Below are 11379 nucleotides of genomic sequence, written 5' to 3' on the forward strand. Positions count from 1 at the left end.
AGAATTATAAAGAAAATCTATCAGGTGAAGCGATTATAAGACCTTGATAATTATCAGCATGACACAACATTTAATGGAAATCACATTTCTGTTGCATTAAAACATCCACATTTATTTTTAAGCATGTCTTTCTTCCATTTCTCTTTACAGAATGTAGCAAGATACTATTCTGACCCATTGCTCCTGACTTTTATATGATTGGATGACTTTCTTAGAATATATACAATAATACATTCATTGCTCACCAGCCCCCAAGCAACAGTGTACTTTAGCATAGACATTAGACAAATGTCTGATCATCTTAGTTTTCTGTGTAAAAGGGATTGAAATTGGTTCCACCAAAGAAGCAAAACCAACACTCTTAAAGGCTGGGTGCAGGACATTAACATTTGTCCTAACTGGTTTAACTAAACAAAGCTATAATGTACATTTCAGAAAACTGCTGGAAAGGAAAACCAATTTTGTGTTTGAATTGAATCCAAACAAATCCAGCATCATGTGTCTGTACTATGCATATCTCTGCTAGAATTTGCCTGTCCTTATATCCAAGGGAAGATACAGTATGGAGCCATTAAGAAGTAATATCTCATTTTGTTAAAAATAAAAGAAGCTGACCAGTAACTCCTAGGATTCTTCAGTGACCCTGCTTGGGGCATAGCCATCTGCCCATGAGAAAAAAATCTGTCCAAGAATGTCAGTTTGCAGTGTGATACCAGTCATTCTTAACATTGGCTAGGCAACCAGATTACAGGTTATAGCCTGTCTGTTGATTAAAACATTAATTCCTTAACTACTTGCAGGCCTATTCTAGTGAATTCATTACAACTCACTGATGTAAATAATCATCTTTTAAAGAAATGAACCTCATCTTTAAACAGAGGATAATAATTTCTTGCCTAATGTAGTGAGCTGCAATATATTAACTTATGAGTGGTTACAGATAAACTCTTGTTGGTCCTAAATTTGGGTTCCCCAAGGAAATGCCTATACATATGTGTGTGCACACAGTGCATGCACACATGCGTATTTGTTTACTTACACACACACACACACACACACACACACACACACACACACACACACACATTCTCAGACAATTTTACAGTCAGGAAAAACATTTTCAGAAATTGTTTTTAATGGCAATGGCTTTGGATCCTTTCAACTGGTAATTATCAGCAGAAGATTTTTCTCCTTTTTTTAAGTCCATTCTTTCCATTTCTTTGTAACTTTTTGCCATCTCCTATCTGCTATTCTAGTTGCATGTTCCCTGTTTACAATTTTGTAATGTATAAACATGGTCCTGTTAAATAGATGTTAATGAGACTATTAGATAAAGGGTCTGGTCATAGGAGACTTGGTGGGGAATACCTATTACTCTATTTTAAAGAAATCCTCTATAAAATATCTATACAGAATATATTTACTAGGGGTAAATAGTTACACACAGAGAAAGTCTTTTGACTGCTCTCCTTGTGCTTTGAAAATGCAGCAAATCAATAGTGTTTGATAGATATTTGGAGATGTGAGAAATAAATTAGAGATGTACATTTAAGAACAAGAGAAAAATGAGGCTCAAGTGGCTTTTCATCCCTAAAATGACAAACAAACCCCTGGAAAACAGACATGGACATATGAAACCCTGTTGTAGTCATGGTCCTTCAGAAACACAATTCTAATTTTCTGTGTGTCAAAGGTCTCTTGGGATTGTGTCCAGCAGATATTATATTTACAAGGAAAATAGCAAAATGCAGCATTGGTCAGATATGATATGAACTACTAGCATAAGGTAGCTCATATTTTAATATTAGATTGCACTTTTTATGTCACTTTATTTGAAGCTGGGTTTTCATTGATAGTTGTGATCAAAATGAATGGTGAATAAAAATCAATATGGAAAAGGAAATGAGGATGGCTGCATCCGATCTGATTCCAAGGTTTAAGAAGTTCCAAGAGCACACAGTCCACTTAATATATAATTGTGGTTTTTTTATAATTTAAAAATTAATTAATGTGTATTGTTTTGAAATGTTACTATGTTAAGCATAAATTATTAAGTTGTTTGAGCCTAACTACCTCATAAACAGAAGGGTTAGGTATTGCTTCTGGCTATTGATCTCCATGAAAAAAAATTACTAAGTTTCCTGTTGAACTATTTTAATCTGTTGTATTTTATTTGAGAATAATCAAGAAAGGCCAAGTGACAGTCCAGGAATTATTTGAGTGTGTGTGTGTGTGTGTGTGTGTGTGTGTGTGTGTGTGATTCCTAAACAGTGGCTAAATATTTCCAGGTCCCCAGTCTCTAAATATGCATGCATTTAGGCAGGGTTTTCTTAATAAGGTATTTGAACAGCAAGGTCTGCTTTCCACAGTCGTACTCTGGTGTGAGACTGAGAGGCTACTCCATGGTAGACATGAGATAGAAGCCTATTAGTAGGAGGATTCCTAGTGATTTGGCCCAATCATAAGGATGTGAAATGCAATTCACTTTGGACTGATTCATTCTTGGACCAATTTAAGAATGTAAAAATTATCTTAAATATCTGGGCCAGCATGCCAAGCCAATTAACTGTCACCTTTCTCTCTACCCATCAAAAAGTCTTTACTATTCAGTGTGTAGTTCAAATTCCAAATTTTTCCCGAGTCCTTCCTCAACCTCTCAAATGATATTTTTCATCTTCCTGTGCACCGATTATATGTGTTCCTTAGTGTTAATATGTGCTTCAACCCCCACCCCCAAATATGTGTTTCACCTAGTGTATCTATTTGTTGGAAATAGAAATAATACCTAATAAATTTTTGTCAGATTATCTTAATGAGCCTCATAATGTTAGTCATAGCCACAAATATGTTCTCTTTTGGAAAACAAATATAATTAACAAATCATGGTTGTTGTCCATTGCAGAACTATTTAACCTTATCACATTCATATAAAATAATTCTATAACATATATGGGCTACATGCATGAACAAAATAGAGATTCTTGCTCTCATGGCATTAGAAAAAATAGTTTATTAGCTATAAAATAAAATTAAGTGCAATATGCAATATTGTTATGTCTAAAAAATGTACATACAAATTTCAGAGGGAAATGGGGGCAGGAAGAGATTAACCAAGGAATTTGTATGCATATATGCATAACCCATGGACACAGGCAACAGTGCTCTGAAGGCCTGGGGAGGGGGGAAAGCAAGGCAGAAGGGGTCATTGAAGGAAGAAAAGGGTACATTTGCAATACTTTCAACAATAAAACATACTTAATTGCTAAGGAATGGTAAAGATCATAATAGCCTTTTGTAAAAATGGCACCAATACTTGCTCAACCAAGGGTTGCCACAAATCTTAAATCTGTAAAAAGTACAGTATCTGTAAAGCTCAGTAAGCAAAGCTCAATACAAGGTATACCTTTATACCACACTTTCTACATTCATCCATTGATGGACACTTAGGTTGTGTTCATGTCTTGTCCTATATAATAAAAGTATAATATGCAGATTGTCCTCTTAACCAGGAGTTTGGCCAGGGGGCAGTGCTAGCCAGGGAAAGGGAGGGAGGCCCCAGCGAGCAGCCAGCAGCTGCTAGGGACCCTACCTCCATTATAAATAACAAAATGCCTGATGCATGAATTTGTGCACTGGTAGGGGCCACTGGCCCGCCCCAATTGGAGCCAGTTGGGGTCGGCAGGCCAGGGGGAGGGGATGCTGGAGGTTGGCTGAATGGCCCTGTCTCTGCTCAGGGCCATCTTGGGGTTGAGCTGGCATTGGGTGGAGGGGCTGGCCGTGGGAGGTTGGCCAGCGGGACCCACCCTTAATCTGGGGTTGGGAGCTTGTCAGGCCTAGGCTTGTGAGGGGAGGAGCTGCGGGAGTTTGGCCTGCCAGCCAATTGGCCCGATGCAATGCATGTCATAGCACCTGGTTATTCTGATCATTCTGGTTACTTGGCTTTTATATCTATAGATGCTGTAGTGAACATAGGGATACAGATATCTTTGCAAGTTATTATTTTCATTTCCTTTGGATAAATACCTACAAGTGGAATTTCTGGGTCATTGAATTTCTGTTTATAACTTTTTGAGTATCCTGCATGCTATTTTTCATAGTGGCTGCACCAAGTTACATTTCTACTAATACTTCACAAGGGTTCCCTTTTTTACACATTCTCACTAGCATTTATTGTCTCCTGTCTTTTTTATAAGGGCCAGTGTACCTGGTATGAATTGATATATCATTGTGAATTTGATTTGCATTTTCCTGATGATTAAAGGTGTTAGTCAACACCTTTTCTTGTACCTGTTTACCATCCATATATCCTCTTCAGAGAAATGTCTATTCAGATTATTTGACTATTTTAATTGAATTGTTTGTGGAGTTTTTGCTTTGAGTTCTATGAGTTCCTTGTATATTTTGGATATTAACAACTTGTCAATTACATGATTTTCAAAAGTTTTCTTGCATCCAGTAGGCTATTTTGATTTGATTGATCATTTGCTTTGCAGAGCCTTTTTGGTTTGATATAGTCCTTTAGTTTACTTTTGTTTTTATTGCCTTTGCTTTTGGTGTAAAAAAAAATTTGCAAGAATGACTAGGAGCTTTCTAGGAGTTTTAGGCTTAAGGCCTTGCATTCAAGTCTTTTCATCCATTTTGAGTTAATTTTTGTTTATGGTGTAAGTAGGGGTCCAGTTCCACTCTTCTGAATGTGACTATCCAGTGTTCCCAGTTCACCCTTTATTGAAGAGATAATCCTTTCCCTAATGTATATTTTTGACTCTTTTGTTGTAAGTTAATTGACCATATATGTATGGGTTTATTTCTGGGCTTTCTGTTTAATTCCATTCATCCATGTTTTTATGCCAATGGCATACCATAACTTGGTTGTGTAGTTTAAAATCAGGAAGTGTGTTGCCACCAACTTTATTCTTTCTTAAGATTCTTTTGGTTATTCAGGATCTTTTGTGGTTTCATACAAATTTAGAATTGTTCTATTTTTGTGAAAAGTGCTATTGGAATTTTGAAAGGAATTGCATTGAATCTGTAGATTAGTTTAGGCAGTATGGGTATTTTAGCAATATTGATTATTCCAATCCATAAACATGGAATATTTTTTGTGTCTTCAATTTCTTTCATCAATTTTATGATTTTCAGTACACAAGACTTTGACCTTTTTGGTCATATTTATTCCTGGATATTTTTAAAGTATTTATAAATGGGATTATTTTCTTAATTTATCTCTTTTTATTAAAATATATTTACATGAGAAGTTATTTCATTTATACAACATAGTGATTTAACTTTATGTACCTATGATGTGCAACTAAATCATCTTCTTGTACAAAGTTATTTCAAAGTACATTTCCATGATTTATTTATTTTAAAACTGGAAATTTGTTTCTTTTATTTCCCTTTAGCTTTTCACCTATGGACCTCTATGGCAACCATCAGTTTGTACTCTATTAGTAGAAAGTTTCTTTTTGGTTTATTTTTGAGTACAGAGTTTCTTTTTGGTTTTAAATTTTTAGATTCTAGAAGTAGAATTGCTGGGTTGTATATTCATTCTTTTTTTTTTTTTTTTTTTTAAGCTCCATGTCATTTTACACAGTATGGAGGCCATCATTTAGTAATCCCATCAACAATGTACCAGGGTTCCCTTTTCTCCACATCTTCACCAATATATATTTGTTGACTATGGATGATAGTCATTATGAAGGGTATGCATAGATATGTCATTATGCTTTTAATTAGCATTTCCTTGAAGATTAGGGATACTGACCATTTTTTCATATGTCTGTTAGTCATATCCATGTCTTCTTTGGAAAAATGTCTATTGAGGGCCTCTACCTATTTATATGTTTTTTATTTCAGACTAGAGGCCTGGCACATGAAATTCATACACTGGGTCGGGGGGGGGGTGTCTCTCAGCCCACCCTGTACCCTCTCCAATATGGGACCCCTCGGGGGATGTCAGACAAACTGCAATAAGATATCCCTCTCACAATCCAGGACTGCTGGCTCCTAATAGTTCTCCTGCCTGCCAGCCTGATCACCACTAACCACTCCTGTGCTGGCCTGAATGATGCCTAACTGCTCCCCTGCTGGCCCGATTGCCCCCAACTGCCCTCCCCTGCCAGCCTCAGCACACCCAACATCCCTCCCCTGCCAGCTCAGTTGCTCCCAGCTGTCCTCTTCTGCCAGCCTGGTAACCTCAACTGCTCTTTCCTGCTGATCTGCTCACCCCCAACTGTCCTCCCTTGCTGGCCTGATTGCCCACAATCGCCTTCCCCTGACAACCATCTTGAGATGACGTGGGGATGGCCATCTTTTGGTGGCCATCTTGTGACAACATGGGGGTGGTCATCTTGTGATGATGTGAGAGAGAGATGCCACCTAGGCTTTTATTAATATAGATTACTTTGTTTTTCTGTTGTTGAGTTGTATGGGTTAGTTGGATACTAATCCATTTTAAGATATATAATTTGTAAGTGTCTTCTCCTATTCAGTAGGGTGTCATTCTGTTTTGTTTATAGTTTTCTTCACTGTGTAAAAACTTCATTTTTATGGAGATTCATTTATTTTCACTTTTTTGCTAATGTTTGGAGAAACATACCAAATAAAATATAGCTAAGACCAGTGTCAAAGAATTAACTGCTTAGGTTTTATTTTTTTTTAATTAAGTTTAGTAGGTAGACAATATTATAGTAGAGTACAATATTGTGATTTGACATTGTTATACCTTACAAGTTGATTACCAAATAATTCTACTACTCATCTGTCATAATGCATACTTACCACTTTTTTGTTTGTTTGTTTGTTTTGTTTTGTGTTGTTTCAGGTCTTACATTTAGGTCAACCCCATTTTGAATTTATTTTTGTATATAGTTCAAAAGAGTGACCCCATTTCACTTTTTGCTTGTATCTGTTCAGTTTTTCCAACATTAACCATTGAAGAAATTGTCATTTATCCATTGTGTAGTCCTCCCTCCTTTGTTATAGATTGCGGATGTAAGCAGGTGGTTATTTTTGGATTCTCTGTTTTGTTAGCTTAATACATGTGTCTGTATTTTTGTTAGTATCATAGTGTTTTGGTTATTATAGCTTTGTAGTACCGTTTGATGTCAGCTAGTGTGATACATCCAACTTTGTTTTTCTTTCTCAAGATTACTTTAACTATTTTGAATCTTATATAGTTTCATATAAATTTTAGGATAATTTTTGTTGTCCTATGAAAACCACATTAATATGTTAATAAGATTGCATTGAATCTGTAGATTGCTTTCGGTAGTATGGAAATTTTAATTATATTACTTCCTTAAATCCATGATTGCAATATATCCAGACATTTATTTGTATCATCTTTAATTCTTTCAAAAATATTGTATACTTTTCAGAGTACAGGATTTTACCTCCTTGGTAAAATTTATTCCCATAAATTTATTCTTTTTTTATGTAAATATAAATGAACTTGTTTTCTTAATTTCTCTTTCTAATAATTCATTATTGATGTATAGATACACTACATATTTCTGTATATTATATTTTTATCCTAAAAGTTTACTAAACTCAATTATTCTAACAGGTTTTTGGTAGAGCACTCAAAGTTTTCTCCATACAGTATAATCCCATCTGCAAATAAGAAAAGTTTTACTTCTTTCTTTACAATTTGAACCCCTATTATTTTTCTTATCTCATTTCTATGGCTATCACTATTTATATTACTACAATGTTGAATAAAAGTGGTGAGTGTGTGCTTCCTGACTTTAGAGGAATAGCTGTCAACTTTTGACCAATGATTATGATATTAGCTGTGGGTCTGTTATACATAGTTTTTATTATCTTAAGGTATGTTCTTTCTACATACATATCATTAAAAGTTTTATCATAAACTATAGGCCCAGTGCACAAAATTTGTGTACTGGGAGGGGGGTGTCCTTTAGCCCAGCCTATACCCTCTTCAATCTGGGACCCCTCAGGGGATGTCTAACATCCCTTGGTGCCTAAACTGGCAGTCAGACATCCCTCTTACAGTCAGGGACTGCTGGCTCTGAACTGCTCACCTGCCTACCTGCCTGCCTGCCTGATTGTCCCTAACCACTTCTGTCCACCAGCCTGATCACCCCCTAACCACTCCCCTGCTGGCCTGATTAACACCTAACTGCTCCCCTTCCAGCCCTATTGCCCCCAATTGCCCGCCTCTGCCAGCCAATTTGGTTCTGATTGGTTGGTTTCTATGCCAGTCAGTGTCAAAAGCTCCACCTCTTAGGCAGCTATTGGCTCCTCACAGTTGACCAGATTTGATTCTGATTAGTTGGTTTCTATGTTTGTCAGTGTCTCTGGGCCTATCAATGGTTTCTGATCAGAAAGGCTGGGCTGTTCAGCAGCCCCTGTGGAGGCCTGGAGAGAAATGGAAGTGTGGCTATTGACCATACCTGAAAAGAAAGAGAGAGGCAAGTAATGATCAACAGTTTCCACAGAGGCTATGGATCAGACCCTGCTTCTATCTTCAGGCCTCTCTCCAGGCCTGATTCAAAGCCCCTCTCAGTAGTCAGTTCTGGGTCACAGTGCCTACAACCATAGAAGCCAGTGCTGGGTCACCAAGGCAACCCAGCACTGACTGCAAGACTGACTTTTGGTTGGTTGAGCCTCCTGATCATTGCAGATGTGATGGACACAGGATGGATGTTGAATATTTTCAAGTGGTCTTTCTAAATCTACTGAAATATCATGATACCTATCCTTGGTTTCATTAATGTGGAGTATCATGTTAATTGATTTGCCAATATTGAACCATCCTTGCATTGCTGGAATAATTCCCACTTGATCATGAAATATTTTACTGAAAAATTTGTATTTATGTTCATCAATGATTTTGATATAATTTTCTATTTTTGTATATATTTTTTCTGGTTGTGTTATCAGTGTAACACTGGCCTCAGAATGAGTTTGGAAGTATTCCTTCCTCTTAAATTGTCTGGAATAATTTAAGAAGAATAGGCATTATTCACTTTTAACTGTTTGATAGAATTCACTTATGAAGCTCTGTGGTTCTACACTCTGTTTGTTGGAAGTGTTTCCTTATTACTGATGCAATTTTGTTATTAATAATTGTCCTGCTCAGAATTTGTTTCTTCCAAGTTTAGTTTGGAAGTTTTATGTTTCTAGAAATTTATCCATTTCTTTCAGTTTGACCAATTAGTACATATTTGCTAGTAGTACTTTTTTTTTTTTTAATGATCCTTTGTTTTTCTGTGGTTTCAGTTGTAACTTATCTTTTATTTATGATTATTTATTTGGGCTCTTTCTGTTTTTTTATGAGTTTTGATAAAGGTTTACCAAGTTTTTTTTTCTCAAAGAATGAGCTCTTATTTTTTTATCCTTTCTATTATTATTTTAGTTTTTACTTTGTTTATTCCTACTTTGATCTTTATTATTTCTTTCCTTCTAATAATTTTGGATTTTGTTTATTATTTTTATAGTTCACTAAGTTGCAAAGTTAAACTGTTTGTTTTGGATTTTCTTGTTTCCTGAGATAGGCAGGTATCACTGTGAACTTCTCTCTTGAAGATGTTTTTGCTGCATCCTCTAAATTTTGGAAAGTTGTGTTTCCATTTTCATTTGCCTATTATATATATAATAAATTCCTATAAATTATATAAAATATATTACATACAAATTATTTATAAATAAACATATGCAATTTATAAATAAATACATATATAGTTCTTTATTGACACATTGATTGATTGTTCAGTAGCATTTTTTTTAGTTTTCCTGGGTTTGTTTTACCTTTTTTTTCTTGTAATTGATTTCTGTTTTTATACCCTTGTGATTCAGCTAGATGGTTGTTATAATTAAATCTTTTGAATTTATTGAGGCTTCCTTGGTGTGTGGCCTAACATGTGATTTCTCCTGGAGAATGTACAATGTAAGAAGAATGTGCATTTTGTTGCTTTTGCACCTCAGGTTCTGTAAATGTCTATTAAGTTCACTTGGTCAAACATATCATTTAAAATAAAAATGTCCTTATTGATTTTTCTGCCTGGATAATCTACCCATTGATGTAAGTAGAGTATAAAAGTCCCCTAAAATTTATATAATTCTATTTTTATAGGTCCAATAATATGTAGATGCTCCTATATTGGGTGCATAAATATTTACAAATGTTGTATCCTCTTATTGGATAATTCTTTAGCATTATATAAAAGCCTTGTCTTTTATTACAGTCTCTGTTTTAATATCTAGCTTATCTAAAGTAAGTATAGCTACACAGCTTTATTTTTTTTAAGTTCCCATCTGCATAAAGCATCACCCAAACATTCTGTCTTTATGAGGCCTTACATATGAAGTGAATCTACTATAGGCAGCATATGTTTGGGTGTTGCTTTTTAAAAATCCACTCAGCCAATCTATGTTTTAATTAAGTTTAGTCCATTTAAAATAACTATTGATAGGAATGGTCAGCATTTTGTTAATTGTGTTCTAGCTGTTTGGTAGTTCTCTGTTCCTTTGTTCTCTTAATTTCTTCCTTTGTGATTTGATGATTTTCTATAGTGATATGCTTAGATTCCTTTCTCTTTGTTTTGTATATCTGCTATAGAGTTTTGCTTTGTGAGTACCATGACACTACATAAAGCAAATTATATTTATTAATGTCATTTTAAGTTGATAATCACAACTTTAACTTGAATGCATTCTAAAGCTCATGCTTTTACTCTCACCTTCCCACCTCTTATTTTATGATTTTGATATCACAATTTACTTCTTTTTTTATCTTCTGTATCAATTCTAAAATCTTTGTTTTTATAATTGTTTTTACTACTTATATCTTCTAACTTTAAACTAGTGATTAACTCACCACTTTTACAGCTTTAGATTATTTTGAATTTTATGATGTATTTACCTTTACTAGTGAGATTTATATATTTTCTATTTTTACATATTTCCCTTTTACTATTTAGTACCCTTTGGTTTCAGCTTAAATAAGTTGCTTTGACATTTCTTTAAAGCAGTCTAGTGGTGATGAAATCCTTCAGCTTTTGCTTGTCTGGAAAACTCTTTAGCTCTCCTTCAATTCTGAAGGACAATTTTGCCAGGTAGAATATTACTATTTTGCTAGTTTATTGTTTTCAGAACTTTGAATATATCCTGCTTTTTCACTTTTGTTTCAAAAGTGTTGCTGAAAAATCAGTTTATTGGAGTTCCCTTTTTTTTATATAACCAGTTGTTTTTCCCTTGCTGCTTTTAAGATTCTCTTTGTATTTAACTTTTGATTACTTTGTGTTTTGGGTTGGGTCTCTCTGGGTGCCTCTAATTTGGAACACTGCACTTAGTAGAATTGCATGAGTGTTTCCTTCCCATGGTTAGGAAAGATTTTAGCCATTATTTCTTCCC

This window comes from Pipistrellus kuhlii, unplaced genomic scaffold (assembly GCF_014108245.1).
Source record: "Pipistrellus kuhlii isolate mPipKuh1 unplaced genomic scaffold, mPipKuh1.p scaffold_m20_p_7, whole genome shotgun sequence".
NCBI lineage: Eukaryota > Metazoa > Chordata > Mammalia > Chiroptera > Vespertilionidae > Pipistrellus > Pipistrellus kuhlii.